Source organism: Polistes canadensis, unplaced genomic scaffold (assembly GCF_001313835.1).
Source record: "Polistes canadensis isolate GaletaPanama2010 unplaced genomic scaffold, ASM131383v1 scaffold_175, whole genome shotgun sequence".
Taxonomy (NCBI): domain Eukaryota; kingdom Metazoa; phylum Arthropoda; class Insecta; order Hymenoptera; family Vespidae; genus Polistes; species Polistes canadensis.
This window is the reverse complement of record NW_014569722.1, coordinates 269,109-287,710: the sequence shown is the minus strand read 5'-3', so window position 1 is coordinate 287,710 and position 18,602 is coordinate 269,109.

Sequence of the window (18,602 nt, the reverse complement as noted above, 5' to 3'; positions counted from 1 at the left end):
AAACAAATACGATATATCATAGTTAGATAGATAGATAGATAGATAGATAGATAGATTTTTTGCAATCTATCGTTTATCTGGTGAACGTGCATGACCGTGATTTCCTCAGAGTATTGTTGCGATTCCTGTAATCGAATGAGCTTGGTAATTAGGTAGATAGAACGAAAAGCGTTCTCGATTACGGCGATTAGTTGATTCAGTTCCTCGAGAGTAAGAACAAGAAAAGGAAAGAAATAAAGGAAAGAATGAAAGAGAAAAAGAAGAAAAAGAAGAAGAAGAAGAAAAAAAAAGAGACGTTAGCGAGATCGACGCGGGGTTCGCGTGTTGGTTCGTAACGATTTCAAACCCTCGAGTTAATCGAGCCGAGAACTCTTTCTACGCGTAATTACGATCTCTCCTTTCTCTTCGTTTCGTTCTAGCGATAATTAGAACCGCGACGGGTAACGCTTTATTATCGACGAATTTAGAAATCGGATCTAATCGGGCTCAATTTTCTTCTTAAAACTAAAAACCAACTCTGATCGCGTAACAATTGATTCTACTCTTATATGAAATTATACATTTTTCTTCTCTTATTCTTTAACATTTCATCACGCAATTTCAAATCAAATAAAATCATTTGTTTGCAAGATAACATATACACGATTATTTATTTGCGGTATATTATAATCATCAATTCTAAAAATAATATTTATTATTATTATTATTATTATTATAAAAATATATATCATACACGCGCTGAGGTACGGAGAAAGATACAATTGATGATTTATTTATATATTTCAAATATATACTTTTGAAAATTATTTCAAGTGTTATAATCGATACATTAATATTGTCCCATTTATTTTATTTCCATAAAAAGTAAAGAAAATCTCGAGAAAGATATATATACCCAAGGTATTTCAATTAAAATATTTTCGAGTTAGTTAATAGTTTGTCGTAAGTTTGAACGATAATGATCTTTAACGGGAAGGGTTGAAAATTCCAAGGGATAGAGAGACTCGATACGAGCGTGATAGAGGGAGCGCACGCGCATACCGGTAGAACGATCGGGAAGGTGGGGTAGGTAGGAAGGAAGGAAGGAAGGAAGGAAGAGAAACGATGGTGGAGGTAGTCAAGGGGGAGAAAAATAATAGGGGACAAGCTCCCCTTTCGGAACAGCTAGAAATCGAGTCCCGCCGCACGTAGTACATTACGTATTGTGTGCTTACAGTTTATAGGATGATACGAGCCGGTAGGGGTGTGTTAGCGGGCTGGACGCCGAGATCATCCCCTGCAGTTAACTCAAATTGCATTATGGGAGGGTTTATCGCGTTCTAGAGGCCGATTGTGGGGTGAACGGCGTGAACATATATATGTGTATACATCTGTCCCTTTTTCTCATTCCATTCTATCTAATGTATCTATCAATCTATTTATCTCACTCTACGCACGTACACATACATACATACACACATATACACATACGCCCGTGCACGCACACCGTTATATTATACCTTTAACAAATATTTCTTACGAGAGTGTATGCGTTGTACGAATCATAATAGGAAACGGTACCTACCCCCACAATGATCAAGACTATTTGTTTAATAGGGATTATTGTGTCGAACGGTGGGGTAAAGCATCGTACCGAATTGAAATCAAATGACACGTGACGCCCTTTTCCACGAGGATGGCCTCTTTATTGTGTCGATCAAGTTTCTTGTTAGATACTACGGAATTGAAATCGCGAGCAACAAAATCCTTAGAATCGATCTAATTTATCGTTAAATCGATGGATGATGCGGTTTTCCAGTTCAGTTATTCATCCTAGAATCGGGGGAAAATGTATAATGTATAAAACGAGTTTAATTTATCGTTAGTCGTATTTACGAGTCACGGGTTAGTTCGTTAGTATGTCGTAACTGAGATCACTTATTTACGAGTTAGACTGTGTAGCTGATGATCATGTTGAGTCGTTAAATAAGAACAAGACTTCTTCATTTTACACTAGTCTTGGATAATATATCTAATAAATTTCAATCTCAAATGTATAGTATAATATTTTTGTAATTAACTCATATATTTATATAAAGATTATATTACGTATGTATCATAATTAATTTATTATTACGCGAGAGAGAGAGAGAGAGAGTGGCTTGTCGCCGTAAAGACGAAAACAAATATTTATCTCGTTATGTTAATGATAAAAATAGAAAAGCAAAAAGAAAAAAAGAAAGAAAGAAAGAAAAATTAAAAAACCGAGAAAATAAAACGAGATATGCCTTAACGACAGTTACGGAATAAATAAAAATAGTTTTACAGGTGACGCAATACAGTGTCATCGTTACGAGTACACATAACCCACTTTTAGACCGAACAAAATATGTTTTTTCCTACCCGCAAGTGACTCGATAATAACATGTAGAAAAATATGTATTAATGGAAAGCTGACGCAAAAATTTACCAAATTACGAGTCTATGGGCGACGTTAATTGACCAATTTAAGTCGACTTTTAATAATTTAATTAGGGGAACTCCGGCGAGATCTTTTTGAACCGTGACGAGGAGATAGTCTAATAAACCATTCCGCAATGTTTCGTTATACTTACGTCAGTTAGTTCTAGAGTAATCGGTAATGGCCAGTTTGCTTTCGTAATTCCATTGCTTTTTCTTTCTTATTGTAAAAGCTCTTGCTTATATTATATTTTATTGTTTACTTTTTCGAAACGACTTTTTGCTTTTTCTTCCTTTTTGTTTTAACACTTTGTTATCTCCACAATTTAATGGGATAATTATATTTTTATTGATAACACATATTTTTACCCATTTTTCTTCAATAAATTATTTTCTCAATTCGTTCTCGGATAAACTGCGATCTGAATTATTCTAATTTCCGATCTATCGCGCATTCGTTTCCAAGAAATTTTGTTAATTAAACAACTTATCACAAATTCCTTTTATTAACTAATTCAAATGATCACACACACACACAGAAATTAATGAACAGTTCGAAGATAAATACTTCGGTCAGACTACTAAATAACAACGACTTACAATTAAACAATTTTATGTAATACAATATAATCGATAATAAAGTATAATTAATTCACTTTTTTGATCTGTAATAACAAACAGTTTTTGCAAGACAATAATTTTTATGAACGTGTATAATTAATTAATTACACAATGTAATATACATATTATGACAAATTATTTATAATTTCCATTTAATTGTAAATAAAAAATTGATCGAATAAAACGATTAATCTTATATCTAGGTACTATGTATGGCGCATGTGCAGACACGTAGTCTTGCAAATGGAAGTCAGTGAATCACGAAGCAAGCGGTATGTAAATCCGCGTAACGGAGCCGTTTATTCGTCCCATAAAAAGGCCAATAAAACCTCTCCGAAGAGAAAATGGTCTTTCGCCACCCCTCTCGTCTTCACCCTTTTTCTCTTTCTTTCATTCCTTTTTCTTGACTCTCCGTCTTTCTTTCCACCCTCTTTGAACGACTTCCGTTTCCCCCACCGCCACCCTACCAATGTCGGCCCTTTTCGTCCTGTCGTCTTCTTTTCTTATTTTTCTTTCCCCTCTCTCTCTCACTCTCTCACTCTCTCTCTCTCTCTCTTTCTCTTTCTGCTGTTTCTTCATCGGCCGGAAAAATGACAGAACATAAATCGTCGTTGGAATAAAGAATATACGAAGAATCGTGAAAGAGAAAGAGAGAAAGAGATAGATAATATGTACATGTAGATACACGTTTATGTGTGTGTGTGTGTGTGTTTCGTCTTTTCTCTTTTCTCGTTACACAACCAATCCCGAGTGGATGGATTTCGAGAGAAACGGAAAGAAATCGTTCTACATATTGCGTGAAATTGATCTTCCACCGTTTCTTTTCTTTCTTTCGTGTCTCTTTTCCTTTTCTCACTCTCTCTCTTTCTTTCTATCTATCTTTATCTATTTATCTGTATCTCTTTCTCCATTCTTCTTATTTTCTTTCTCTCTTTCCTATCGTTTGCCCCTTTTTAGCCCACGTGCGTCCTTAGAAAAATTCCCTCGTGTATAGGCTGACGTATTGCTTTGGTAATTGGTAAGATTTTCGTGAAAACGAAAGAAATTTTGGTAAGAATTATTACGTTTGAAATAAAACGAATGATACTCCTCGTTAAGATTTTAATTAGACGAATTGTCGTCGTAAAGTTGTCAATGATAATGCGTTAATTGTATTATTTTTATACAACCTATTCGAAATGTATATCTTTATATATTTACTTTTTATTATGAATTGCAATTAATTTCGCGAAAGAAAAAAATACCTGTCGCTTGGTTAATTAATTATGACTCTTCAAAATTATGCTATATCGATGAAAAAGAAACAAAAAAGAGGAAAAAAAAAGAAAGATTTAACATTCGCAAAACGGTTTGGAATTGATTTTTATTTATATTCGCAACTATTTCCTGAACCACGCAGTTATATCGTACCATACGGTAATTCATGATAAATATGCATGAATGTAAATTCATGTGTTAAGGTGTCACATAAAAAGGGATGAAATTTAGTGACGCCACTGGTAGATTGTCAAGATGATTTCAAAAATCCGGTTCTTTTACGAACACTGTAATTCGTGCACCGGTGAATAAATTTACGGAAACTGGATCTCTGCATGACGAAAGAAGATTTGGTCGTGTAAGGATGGTACTGAATTTGATACCGTGTATATACACATATATGCTTTATCTTTCATTGTAAAAATATACGTAAAGGCAGATGAATAAAGAATAATTTTTCCAAAATAATATACAAAGAATACAAAGTTAATCCAAAATTTATACAATACTTTACACGTTGTCAATTCTAAAATACATTTGCATTTAAGCATGAAAATATTTGATGGAACAAAAAATAAAGATAACATTTGACATTTATAATATTCAACATTTTTAAAAAACTGGAAAAATTTTTCTATTTAATATTTTTTTTTTCTTCCCTTCTAACATTTTACTTATTGACTAACTTAATATTAATACAATTTAGTAAATATATATACATTATAATAAATACGTACATTATATATACGATAGTGAATTGAACAGTTTAAAGATCATGTGGAAACATAAAAATGTTTTCTATGTTAGGCTCAAAACTTTTCAACCCATTACTGTATATACTTTTCCATACACACCAATATACTTTTATATATATTATATATTATGTGTGTGTGTAAGGAAACATTATTGGACAAAAAGAAATATTCTCCTTTTATTAAATGAGATCGAGAAAGCATCGATGATAAAGAATCTCGCGAGATCTAACGCGTTACACGGGGAGACATGGGGGACAATTTTCATAGTAATAAAAAGCGAAACGAAGGGTGCGAAGGGTAGAAGAGAGACGACTGGATAATCTCGCGACACTTTAGTTTACTCAACAAACATCGTCTTGGTGTCGGGGAAATATTATTGCAAGGGGTGTTGGCAGCCCCTATCCGACGCTTCTGAAACCGATATACTACACCCTGACGGTATACTACACATGGCCAGGTGTTAACCTTCGAAGATAATATTAAAAGGATAGTAAGATAAATATGAGGAGAAAAAAAACTCTCTTGGAAGGACTCTCTCTATGGAACAACATATCGTTTTCTTTTTTTTTTTTTTTTTCTTTTTTCATTAATCCTTCGATCGTTATTTAAAAAAGGCACAAAAAACAGAAAGTTGATACGAGATTAGATCGAACGGTAAATCGTTGTTGAATCGATAAGTTTATAAATTGAATAGATATTTTTTCTTTTATTTAACGATCAATGATTAATACTGAGAGAGATAGTTAATTTAACATTGAGAGTGTGTTGAAAAATATCGGAAAATAAGGGTGGGTTTGATAGACGAGAAAATGGTTTTTACGTTAGACTCAAAACTTTTCAACCCATTCGCGTAATTATTATATATATATACGTACAATCAATTTATTTATTAACCATTCTTTTTTTTCGAGCTAATATTTTTAGCTAATAATTCTTTGCTAGTTGGAAAAAAAAAAAAAAAATACGTAACGATCGTACGTATTTTTAGTCGAAATTAGAAAAATTGTGGAAAAAAACGAGAAAGATGCGTCCCGAAAAAAAGTGGGAATAAATCTTCAACTCGTAGATTAATCTTCGTCTTTTAACGAGAATTTCAAGATGTAGGCACGCGCCATCGCGACTAATTCGAAGCAGACTTTTTTTTCACAATTTTCCCGGTAAAGAAATCATTTCTTTCGTGTTTTAGAAAAAATCCTTATCTTTTCGGCTTTATTCTCGTCTTAAGTTTTTACGAAAACGAAAGATCGATTCTCAAGAGCGAGTTGTCTCGTTGCATCTGCCCATGTATTATCTCTTTCTTTCTCTAATTTTTTTTTTCTCCTTCTTTCTTTTTTAGCCTCGTTTCTCGAACGAGATGACACACGAATCCGTGACTGCTTCTTCTCTTCTCTATTTTCATTTTTTTTCTTTTTCTTTTTTTTTTTTTTTGGTAACTCTTATCTCAGAACGAAACCCTAAACATAAAGAGTTGAATGTAGGAGATTTTATTTTTAATTATTAAGTCTCAATTTTTGGCTGTAAAAAAATAGATAAAAAGATATATCAAATAATTAATGATCTTATATATAAAAAAATACGCAATTTCTCTTTTTTCTTCTATTTGATACATGTTTCAATTTAAGAATAAAATGTATATATTAAAAAAGAAAAAAAAGAGAGAAGAAAATAATTACCAGCACGAATTTTTCAATAACTATCGTGTACAATAATCGTAAAATTAATTTTTGTGATAATTATTTATTATCTCCAGTGAAAAGATTATATATTAAATATTGACACGATGATTAATTAAATCAACTATTAACTGAAAGATAATTTTCTATATATTAGAAGGAACAAATTTCGTGAAGACATTCGATCGTAAAAAGATTGAAACGGAAATCGTTAAGTTGGTAAATAAGAAATTCTTTCAACGCAAAACGATCCCAAAATCGTTTTTGTAAACAGGTTAAAGTAATAAATGAAAATTATGAGTAAGCCCAATAAACGAATGCGAACGTATTTATGTTGGAACTCACTAAGTGCGACTTTTAACACTCCATGTGTGTTCATATCCTGAGCTCGATTTAGATTAACAGAGAAATGGTATCGGCATCATTCAAACAACTAGCATCTGGCCTAAGGTGGTCCATCCTACGCATTCACTTTAAAAGACAAGCAGGAACTTAAACGGGGAGAAAAGAGAACTGGAAAGTCATCTCGTACGATTCAAAATGGTTCGACTTGTTAAACTTGATAACTTTTACACGTTCGTTGATCGATCAAGTATTTAATTGATTAAAAAATTATTAAATCAAGAAGAAGGCGAAGATGATAAGGAAAAATCTTTTTGTTTTTCTTTTTGTAAATATTTACGTGTTAGCGAAACAAAAATTATGTATATATTATATATATATATATTTTATATCGAGTACGATTAAATGAAACACTCGATTCCGATAAACTCAGTCGGTCACTTAAAAAAAAAAGAAGAAAATCTATAAAATGTTTACGCAACGATATTAATTATAGAAAAAAAAAAAAAAACGTATAAGTGCATACACGTGTTAACATAATAATGATGACGATAATAATAATAATTTTACATGTTTACACACAGATAGAATATGAAAAATACAAAGTTTTATTTTAATCGGTAAATAATATCGATTCGTTCGAATCTTTCCATTCTCTCGAAACGTACGTAAAATTATTTATTTCTCTCACATAATCTCAAATAACATTAATCAAAATTCAAAATAATAAATGACACATAATATCTCGATAAAATAATCGTCGGAGTTTTACAAGCAACGTACGAACTCTATCATCGATCACATGTTCGTAATTAATTAATAATACAATTATAATACACGTGAGAAAGAGAGAGAGAGAGAGAGAATAATTATAATCGTCACTAACGGAACCCTCAGAATATTCGGGAGGGAAGGAGGGTCAAAAGGTTCACACATATTTCTTCTATCTTTCTAACTTGAAATCTAACATTCTAACTATCATTCTTTCTCTTCTTTTTTTTTCCTTACACATATAACAAAAGTGTTAGAGACACACATACACATACATTTCTTCTCAATCTCTCTTTCTTTATGATATAAAATCTAACATTTTAACTATCATATTTTCTCTCTCTCCCTCTCTCTCTTTCCATGTATATTTTTTTAATCAAACAAATGTACATATAGAAGAAGAAGAAGAAGAAGAAATAGAAAATCATGGATGGTATCGCATCTCTATGTAGCTTCTTCTACTCGCGCAAAAGCAAAATATGGTATAGTTGTGGTGGTTTTTGTGTATGTGTTTGTATCTGTGTGTTAAAGCGTATTCTAATGCGTGAGCGAGTAAGAGAAGCGAGTACACGCTTGCTGTTAGGCGCGTGAGCGTGCGCGAGATGCTTTAACAAGGGTCTGACAGGCTCGTTGCCGTTGTTATTTATCGGTTATGTCGGCGCATCTCCCATCTCGACGAGAGAAGCCTCGACTCTTTCTTTCTTTCTCTTTCTCTCTGTCTCTTCCTATCTTTTTTTTCTCTCTCTCTCTCTCTCTCTCTCTCTCTCTTTCTCCCTTTTTCATTCTTTCTTTCTCAGTTTTTCTCTTTCTCTTTCTCTTTCTATCCTTTTACCCTCCTCCCACACGCGTAAAAGTCTACACTCCTGCGAAGACACCGTCCTCCTATCCTTAGTCACAGGGATGCAGCAACTAAAGTGGTGGGTCGGACTTGTAATTTATCGTAATTTGTTCCTTACGTACTTACTTTCGAAATGTTCTTGGAAAATCGTACGATAAAGTAAATTACGATTATGATAAATTGTAAAAAGAAAAAAGTAATGACGAATTATTTTGTTGGTGGTAGGGGTGGGAGGAGGATTTGTATAATAATTGAAGATCAAAATAAGTTAGAATTGGTTACCGAAAATTTTGTAAAAACTTATAATATATTCTTTGAATATATAACAAATGTTATATATAGATTTCGGCCATTATTTATCTCTAAATAATAATATATAATATTCATTTAATTCATAGTAATTTATCTATTAATTAAAAAGAAATTTTGTGTTAATTGATATTTGTAAAAGAATAATACAATCTTAAAGAGAGAAAAAAAAAAGGATTATTATTAATTATGGGGGAGAGATTATGAAATCGATTATTTGGACATGATAGGGTACTCGGGTTAATAAGTACGGTCCTGGTTTTCGCGATAATGGCGCCGGTGGACGAACGCGTTCGTGTGCTCGGGCTTTACGAGTACGATGATGTTAACGCGCGTAGAGAGTAGGATGAAGAAGAAGTGTGGAAGAGGAGGAAGAGAAAGAGGAGGAGTAGAAGGAGGAAGAGGGCACAGAGAGCTGTTAGGCTCTAGCACGTGTTAAAAACATAACCACTTACTTGAATGGGCTTAGACTTTATTTATCGCGACCGTTTTTCTTCTCTTTATCTATTTCTCTCTCTTTCAGTCTTATATTCATTGCCTGCTATAATTCGTCCAATCCGCTTTCACGCCTATGCTCTCTTATAGATAGATCGTCAAAGATGCTTGAAAATTACCGTGCAAATGGTGGTGGCATCGCCAAAGAAGATTCCTGCTTCTTATGATGATCATTCGAGTCTTCTTCGATGAAGTTTCTAATGGACAACGAATTTCTTTACGAGCTAAACTATGTTCCACACTTTTAATCTATTTCCAGATGAATACGATCAACGCGTTACTCCGACTACCCCCCTACGTTACTTATCTTTCATTTCTCGAAACATAATGTTTCTAAAAATGGCGCCGTGCAAAGTACTCGCTTAAATTTTTCAAAATATCCTAATAATTATTGAAATTTATACAATATATATAATAACAAGATAGTTTAACATAGAATAAATAAATATTATTGTCGACGTATAATTTTACGAAATTATTTTTAAGTATTATCTTTATATTGCAAAAATATTTCATTTTTATATATATATCATATTTCAATTATATTTAATATAAAATAATTGTGTGTGCAAATGATACTAACGATAAATCAATGTTTTGCCATGAAAACAACATAATATAAAAAATGTTATCGCCTATCAAATTGTCAGCGTGAAAAAGAAAAAAAAAAGAAAATAAAGAAAGGAATAAAGGGATCATGATCGAATAGTCAGAACATGTATTTGTAAGTATATAACACGCGTGTAAGAAGACGACGATCAAGCTGGTAAATTTCGGACGGTGAGAGTTTGGAAAATCGCGGTTAACGTTGCTCGGACTGGATTTATCGTTGAGGGAATGGCCTTATGTAGAGGAAGGGAAGTTAACATCCCGTGGGATACGTCTCCCTTTTACCGTTGACTGAGAGCTCCCATGAGCCAGTGCTCGCTCATACATGCGAATTGGGAAAATTTTTGCGTTTGAAATCGTCTCCTACCTATATATACATATATACATATATATATAGACACATCAAGAGCACGCATATACTACACACGTATGATACATTTCGTGATAACAACAGTCATCTAGAACTGTTCTCGAACTAGAGTGAGAAAGAGAAACAAAAAGAGAGAGAAAGAGAGAGAGAGATAAAAAGTGAAGTTATATACATGCTCGTAAAGCTTTTAATCGTTTCATCAAGTTGTTGTTATCGCAGCGAATGGCCGGCCATTTTGCCGTCGATTGGAATGGCGAATGGTGGCGGACGAAGAGCAACTTGTTTTGCCTCCCGAGGCACTCACTCTCTACTACGGCACTGTGCGTCGAGACACGAGACCATTTTCGCCAACGATTAAAAGTAAACGCGCTACTGGATTGCCCCCTTCGGAACTCCTATCTTTTCTAGCTTACATACCGAACACAACCCCCTCCTGTACTGGACACACGCAAGAGATTCTACCGTGAAACTGATCTGATTTTGTCAACCGCGAACAATTGTAAAGATTTGATCAGAATAATCTTCCATAAATCGATGATCATTTTTTATTATAAATTACTTTACGAATACTTTCTTTTTAATTCGTGGTTTGGTTCATTAACATAAATCAACCTTTTCGGGATTTGTTTTTTGGTTAATTCATACACTGACATTTGGTTTGAATTGAATTTATTGAAAATATTATTTGAAAAGTTTTATATACATGTTAACTTTTATATAATATATATATATATATATAAGTTAATAATTTGTAGTGGTAACACACCACATACACCGAATATTTTGAAAATTTTATTTAGAATGAAGAAACTTGACGCGTAACGATTTTCGAAAAAGAATACAGAGAAATATAATAGTTTATATTACATATATTTGAATCGTGCAAATGTCAAACCGATTTATTATAAGTATATATTTATTATCTTCACGTTTTGCGAAAGCGTCAACAACGTCCACCCCATAAAAATGAACGACGTGATTCCGCGACATATAAGACGGGTTTAAAATCGAGTTTTTGGTTTAACAAAAACCGAAGATAAAAATCTTTAGAGATTCGAGAGAGAAGTAACTCGAATAGAATTCAAAAAGGTCATTAGTACGCGAGAGACTGAGTATATAATGTAAACGATTTAGTCGAATTAACGAGATAGCGAGGAGTAGAAAAAGCTTCTTTCTTTCTCTGTTCTTTTTCCGAGAACGATGACCATGAGATCATATATATTCGAAGACACGACACTCGATCTGTTTTGGAATTAGACGGGAAGATAGGTCGCTCGTAAAAAGATCCTGGAAGATGCGTGCGTTAACATACATGCATGCATGCACGTACGCAGGAGAGTAAAGTAAAGGAAATGAAATGAAATGAAATAAAAGGAAAGGAAAAGAAAGGAAAGGAAAGGAAAATAAAAAAACAAAAGAAAAGAAAAGTAAGGAAGAAGAGAGATAAGGTAAGATTCTATCTGCTAGAATTATGTCTTTATTAGATGGAATCTCTGTCCGATGACCGTAACGGTTTACTACGAACACCGTGAACCGCAGGTGTCCCGAAGGATGTGTTTCAGGCGAGAAAAGGGAGAAAAATAAAGAAGAGTGGGATATAAGGGAAAGAGAAAAAAAGTAAAAAGATTGATAAAACGTGGAGATATGTGGAAAAAGAAAGTCAATAAAAAGGAGATAGAACGAGAGGGAAAATGGGTGAAAACGAAAAATGGAAGAAGGAAAAAGAAAGAGAAAAGCAAGTGTATTCTATTGATAGGAACAGTGCCAATCCCGTGTCTCATTATTCAACCGCCATTTTTGAACTTTAGATCGACAAACGAAGATCCACGTAAAAGAAGAAAAAAAAAAGAAACAGAAAAACCACCACCTCTTTTTTTTCCACTTCTTTAGGAATTGAGATTGGTCTCCGAGTAACAGTAGCTTACCGTAAATCTGTCAGTTTTTTTGCGTATACCGTTACTTTCTCTCTATCTCTATCTCATTCTCTTGCATTCACCATAGTCACCATCAGAAGAAGGTAAAAAGACTCTCTCTCCTTCTTGGAATACTGATTTTTTCCTGTGATTCCTCATCCTCGCGCTCACAAGGACAAGATTTCCATCGGATAAGGACAAAAATTGGACGAGATCTGTTTAAAGTACTTATCAGCGTTCCTTATCGTATTTTTCGCTTTTTCTTTTCTTTTTTTCTACAGTTAATTAACTTTCTCATCGTTCATGAACCATTAATAATAGATAGTTGGAATAGATTCGTGTCTTGTTTTTTTTTTTTTTTCTTATTAATATCAATTAAACCATCTGGATAATTTAATTTCATCTTGTAACGTTTAAAACGAATATTCAAAAAGAAATAAAATTGAAAGCATTGTAGCGCAAAGTCATCCCTTTATATTTGAAATCATCACCGTAACGAAACTCGTTAGATATCGACTAGTTTCTATACTGATTTAAAGTGTAATTCATCGTTGTAGAAGGTAGTTGTGTGCCACGAGTTTGATGGTTTCCAGAGAATTGGCAAGAACATACGGACGCCCCCAGCTCCCCTGTCGTGAGACGTGATGAACGATGTCCCATAATGTCCCGAATAACAGGGTACCATTGACTCTTGACATTGTCGTTTGGGATGTTCTAGAAGGACAGGGGTTTTCAAACTGTGGATGTAGCAAAGACCGACCCTATTATATACAAATGTACAGATCGGTTCTAAATAAGTGTGGACTATTTATTATCTCGAAAAAATGTTGAAAAAGATTTCGATCTGTTGGCCCATTCGATCATATGAATTGGATTCCACGAAAAATCTCATTGAAATAACTAATACTAACGATAAATCGATAAGTTTATTTGAAATGGATCTTACCGATATTGACGATTGCTAAAAAAAACTGTCTTTCCACGATTCTAAAGGATGATTTAAATATTCGGAATATTTTGAAAACCCCTGCTGGTAGTAGGTAGTATACTATACTTACCTACCACCCGCTGTGAGCCCAGCTCGATCATTTAGTTTTTTTCATAGTTCCGAAACTGGCATCGTTTCCTTGCTCAAGCCCAGTTTTCACGCTCCTTTCTTGAACGACTCATTTAGGTATATAGTTACTTTTAAGGATCTTGTAAAGTTCCGTTCCTTTGTCAGATCTATCCTAACATAAGTGACCCAGGTTCGTGACAACAAAACTAAACGAAATCATTTATAAGACTTTAATAGATCTTTTTCTTCGAAACTTTTAACTTACATCCTAAGATGTTTGACTAAAAAATTTTAACATAAATCAACAACAGTCACAATGGTAAAATAAATCAGTGCGTATTTTAGAAATCTATTCTAACTAAATATAAAAGGCTATTAGTAATACCTGGTGTCACGTTGATCTATAAATCAACCGTTTAACTTAAAAAAAAACTCCTTCTTTTATTCAATCAAACAATTATTGTATATGAATTACCTGAGGCGAATCAAAAAAATATGTCGAAGGAGACTTAAATTTACAAATTACGGTAGAATGGTGAGGACTATCAGTCACGGAAGGACATCAGCGACTAATAACTTGAGTAATCAGGGAAAGATCGAAATCGTCCAGCTGCAAAGTGGATTTCAAAAAGGAGAAGGAACCCGATCGGGTGGCAGGTGCAACGATGTCTAGCCTGCGGCATTATTCGATTCGCATCTCGTGGCTAATCGAAACGCCATTAGTACACGTTCCCTGCGTGTTCCTCGGATAGGTAGCCCAGCTTCGTTAGCTTCCATGAAGAATTAGCAGTCCGCCATACTTTCTACCTTTACACGTTCATTTGCCTTTTCAAAATGATTTGAAAGATATACTCGTAAAAACGTGCAAGAGATCAGGAAAAAAATATTCATCATAATTACAATACCTTAATTTATTAACTGTATTTTTTTTTCTTATCTTTTTATATAGTATTATTACTTTCATAAAAACTTTATTGTTTCACAGATAACTTATATTATAATATTCAAAAATGATCATTTGTATTATAATGTTATTTCACTTTTATACTATAAATTATTTGAATCTTTATTTTAAATGTTACGAATAACTCGCGTACGAGGATAATATTAATTGTATTTATTTAAAGATTACTATATATATATATTAAATATTGAAAAACATTGATTAATTGTGTTTATTTCATTGTAAAAAAGAAAATATTTATTATTAGAATCACATTGTCTTAGCTTTTGTTCATTATCATTAATCACGTTTGTTCTAACTGATGTCATCGGGATTAATCCGATTAATCAATTTCAGCGTAATCGTTTGGTGTCCTTTTGAAAATCGAATTACAGGTCGACGGAAGAAGCTTCCGTCGTGACATAGTCATAAGGTCGGCCTTTATTGACCGTAGTTTGCGTCCATTGTCGTTGGTATTGTGGACAGGTCTAGTCGTGCCGCGTGAGCCGTCGCTTCCGTCGCTTCACCAGAACACCAGAACACACCATCGTCATTGTTCTCTCTTACAGTATACAATCATGCATGAGAGACTCATATGTAATACATAGAATATAATATATATACACATGTTAGTAGAGGTAAATTGTATGCGTTCGTTAAACAGAAAATTACAACGTTAGTAAATTATCCGATATATATTTTATCTTACAATTAGATATTACAATCATTATAATTTACTCGTAAATGTTCATAAGCCATTTAATTTAATTTTTTATGCGTGTGTGTGTGTGTGTGTGTATATGGGTGTAAATTTGATTAGATTGAATATGCATTTATTCCGTTAGATAATATGACTGATAAAAAGAAAAACAAGAAAATGAACGAGATAAAAATGTTTTGGAGATATAAAAAGAAAAAGAAAAATCTAGAATTTCTCAATAAATTGATAAGAATTTTTCTCTCGTTATATTTTATCTATATATGTAATATGCAATTAAAACGAATAATATAAATAATAATGATTATATTATCGAAGATTGAAAATCTTTATTATATTCAAGTTAATATCATTAAAATAACATTAAAATGAAGATATAATAAATACGCGACGCGAAGATAAAGGTCTAATGAAAATAATATAAAAGTAAGGATGTTAGGCATATTTGGTCATTTGATATGAAGATAGAATGGTGAATCAAAAATAAAAAGAGGGTGGGAGGTTGGTAACGTCACGATGTTTCTTAATGGAGGACCAGATAAGATCACCCCTTGGTAATCCCAATGAATTCATGCGTGGCGTTTCGTGGCACGAGGCGTATGTTTTTCCTAGAGCAGGCCGTTTCTCCGGGCTCGGCTCAATAAATCGGCCGATAACGGCGACGATAAGCTCACCAAATTGAAGGCAAACATCCCGCTGGCACGCGGTCATTATACCATCGTGGAATAATAGTTGCCCGTTTGTTACGCGCTCCCTAATTATGGTCACTACGAAACCAACCGAATGAACCATAGGAAAGCTCGTGTATGTTGTAAGTAGAGAGAAACACACCCTTTCCCTTATTCTTACTACTCCACCCTCCATTTTCTTTTACATTATGCGCCATCAAGTAGGTAGCTAAGGTATAAATCACTGATTCAACTGATCCCACGAGTCTTATATACTCTATACTATTTTTCTATGTGTACACGTAACTTGTGTGTGTGTGTGTGTGTTTAAGTACACCCGAGTATATATCTATACGTATTCCTCGCGTGAGAATAATTGAATATTAAGAAATCTTTCCCGTCCATCGTGTTCTATCCGGCCACTTAAGAAGTATCGACGTAATTACGGGACGACAATAATTATTTTCTTCGAATATCTATTCAACGAAGCGGAGACGATTAAATGATCGAGTATGTATTACGAGAAGTAACTACAAGAGAATGGGAATTTGTGATTTTATTTTATCTTCTTTTAATTATTCTTTTTAGTTAAATCGTATAAATATTAATAAATGGATATAATTAAGATAATTTATTATTTATATGTAAAGCAATATGTTATCTAACTGTCGTATAATTGTTTCTTTTTCTTAATCAGAGATTTTTTGAAAGTTTTTTTTTTTTTATCTTAAATATTATAATAAAGATATATGCAAAGTGAATTACTTGTAAATTTATAAACAGTTTGGTTTATTATTCAATATTTGAATAAATTTTGCTTTATCTCGCAAATTTTGCACAGATCATCGAACGTTTATCAAGATGTTCACCCTTGTTACAATTTTTGATAACGTCACTTTAAAATTTACTCGTTTCGTACTTGTAGAAAAATTCGTTTCATATTCTACGTACCTAAGGACATCTAAATCATTATTTGATACGTGAATATGATGGATCTTTGAAGATCCATCCATTTATCATTGAGAAAATCGAGTGTGACATCTGTCTTTTGGTGAACGAGCAAGTTGTAGAAATGCGATACGGAACTTGAAATGTTCGATACTCGGCCCTTCCGACCTACGCAACAATACCCATCCTATTCTACCATCTACTACATATATATATATATATATATATATATATATATATATATATATATATATATATACACTGAACGTGCGACGACTATTAATATATGGCTACTAGAACCATTGTTGCGAATTAGGTACCACTGAACAATCCATTGTCGAGGACAACAGGAGGCTCGAGAAATATTCCCCAAAGAACTATTTTTCGAGGGTTGCTTACAAGCTCGATCGACTTTTCATGATCTTCCAGCTTCATCGCGACCTTCTGTCCCTTTTTCCCCACCCTCTTTGTCGATCTACGAAAGGATCTAACAAAATTTAATTATGTGAAGAGTCAAATTTCATTACTACATTTTGAAATGGCTACTTTGTAAAATGTATATATATATATATATATATCAAAAAATTAAACGTTTGGCTTGTGGTACTTGCATAAAATAATAATACTAATTTCTTCGTTAATATTATATTCGTTCTATTAGATCATATTATACGTGCTTAATATTTGAATGTGTGTGATTTTCTATAAATTAAATATTTTTTTTATCGACAATACAAGTAATGTCATCTGACAAAAATTACGATCAAACATTGTATCATTATGGTAGGAACTGAATTTACCGACAATAGATAATAATAATACTCGTAAGATATCTATAATTTTATTTTTTATAAATATCCGTAATGAACCGTAGAAACGCTGGCAAGGAACCTTAACAGCAGACAAAAATTAATGAATGTTTTTTTTTGTTCACTATTTGCTCAACTATATTTTATCAAATATTTTTTATTTATCGTTAATTAGTTGAAAATAATTATTACCCTGGAAGTCATCTCTGAGCAGGAGCATTAAAATAATTACATAAAAATTAAAATAATACCACAAGGAGACCGTTATAATCTTCAATTTTATTGATTAGGTGGATTATTGATTTTATACACATGCGCAACGTTTGGAAAGTCATATAAACAATATTGAATAAAAGTAATTTGATAGAGGACAATGTTTCATTTCAACGGTGAATTTCGAAGGAGAAGGTACATAGATCATATATTCCTAGCTTTTAAACAGCAATAGACATTTGTATCGATTATTTAACAATTATTTTAATATTTTAATGCACTCTTTTCATATTTAAGATTGTTTAAACATATATATACTAGAACAGCCAACTTAATGAAAGGAGTCGTCCGAGGTTTTGAAATATATATTTAGTTGTCTCTTTTAAAATTCTTAAATATTAAAATATTATACTTAACTATTCTTGCATAATTAAAAAGTCAAATTCAAATGACTTGTAGAGTCTTAGCTCGCTTAGATACAATAAAATATTTTGATCTATGTTATTTAATAAAATGTTTTGATGTGTTTATATATGTATATTAATCATTGCTTTTAGATTTTTTTTAGATGGCTTTAGACCCGTCTTGATTTTCTTCTACTTTTTAAAATATATATGTATAAAAAACGCATTTCTGAAGGCACACACGTATTTAGACACTAAAAATTAAATATAATTATTTTTAATTTTCTTACACTATAACTATACTGTTTGTACCATCATCGCGTTAAGTACATACTATCGTCCAATGGTGGTCCCATTGGTAACAAAAATGTTGCTGGGTAGATAAAAAAGGGGACTTATAAGTTTCTATATACTTCACCACAAAAAAGTTGGCATTGAACCGCAACAGAA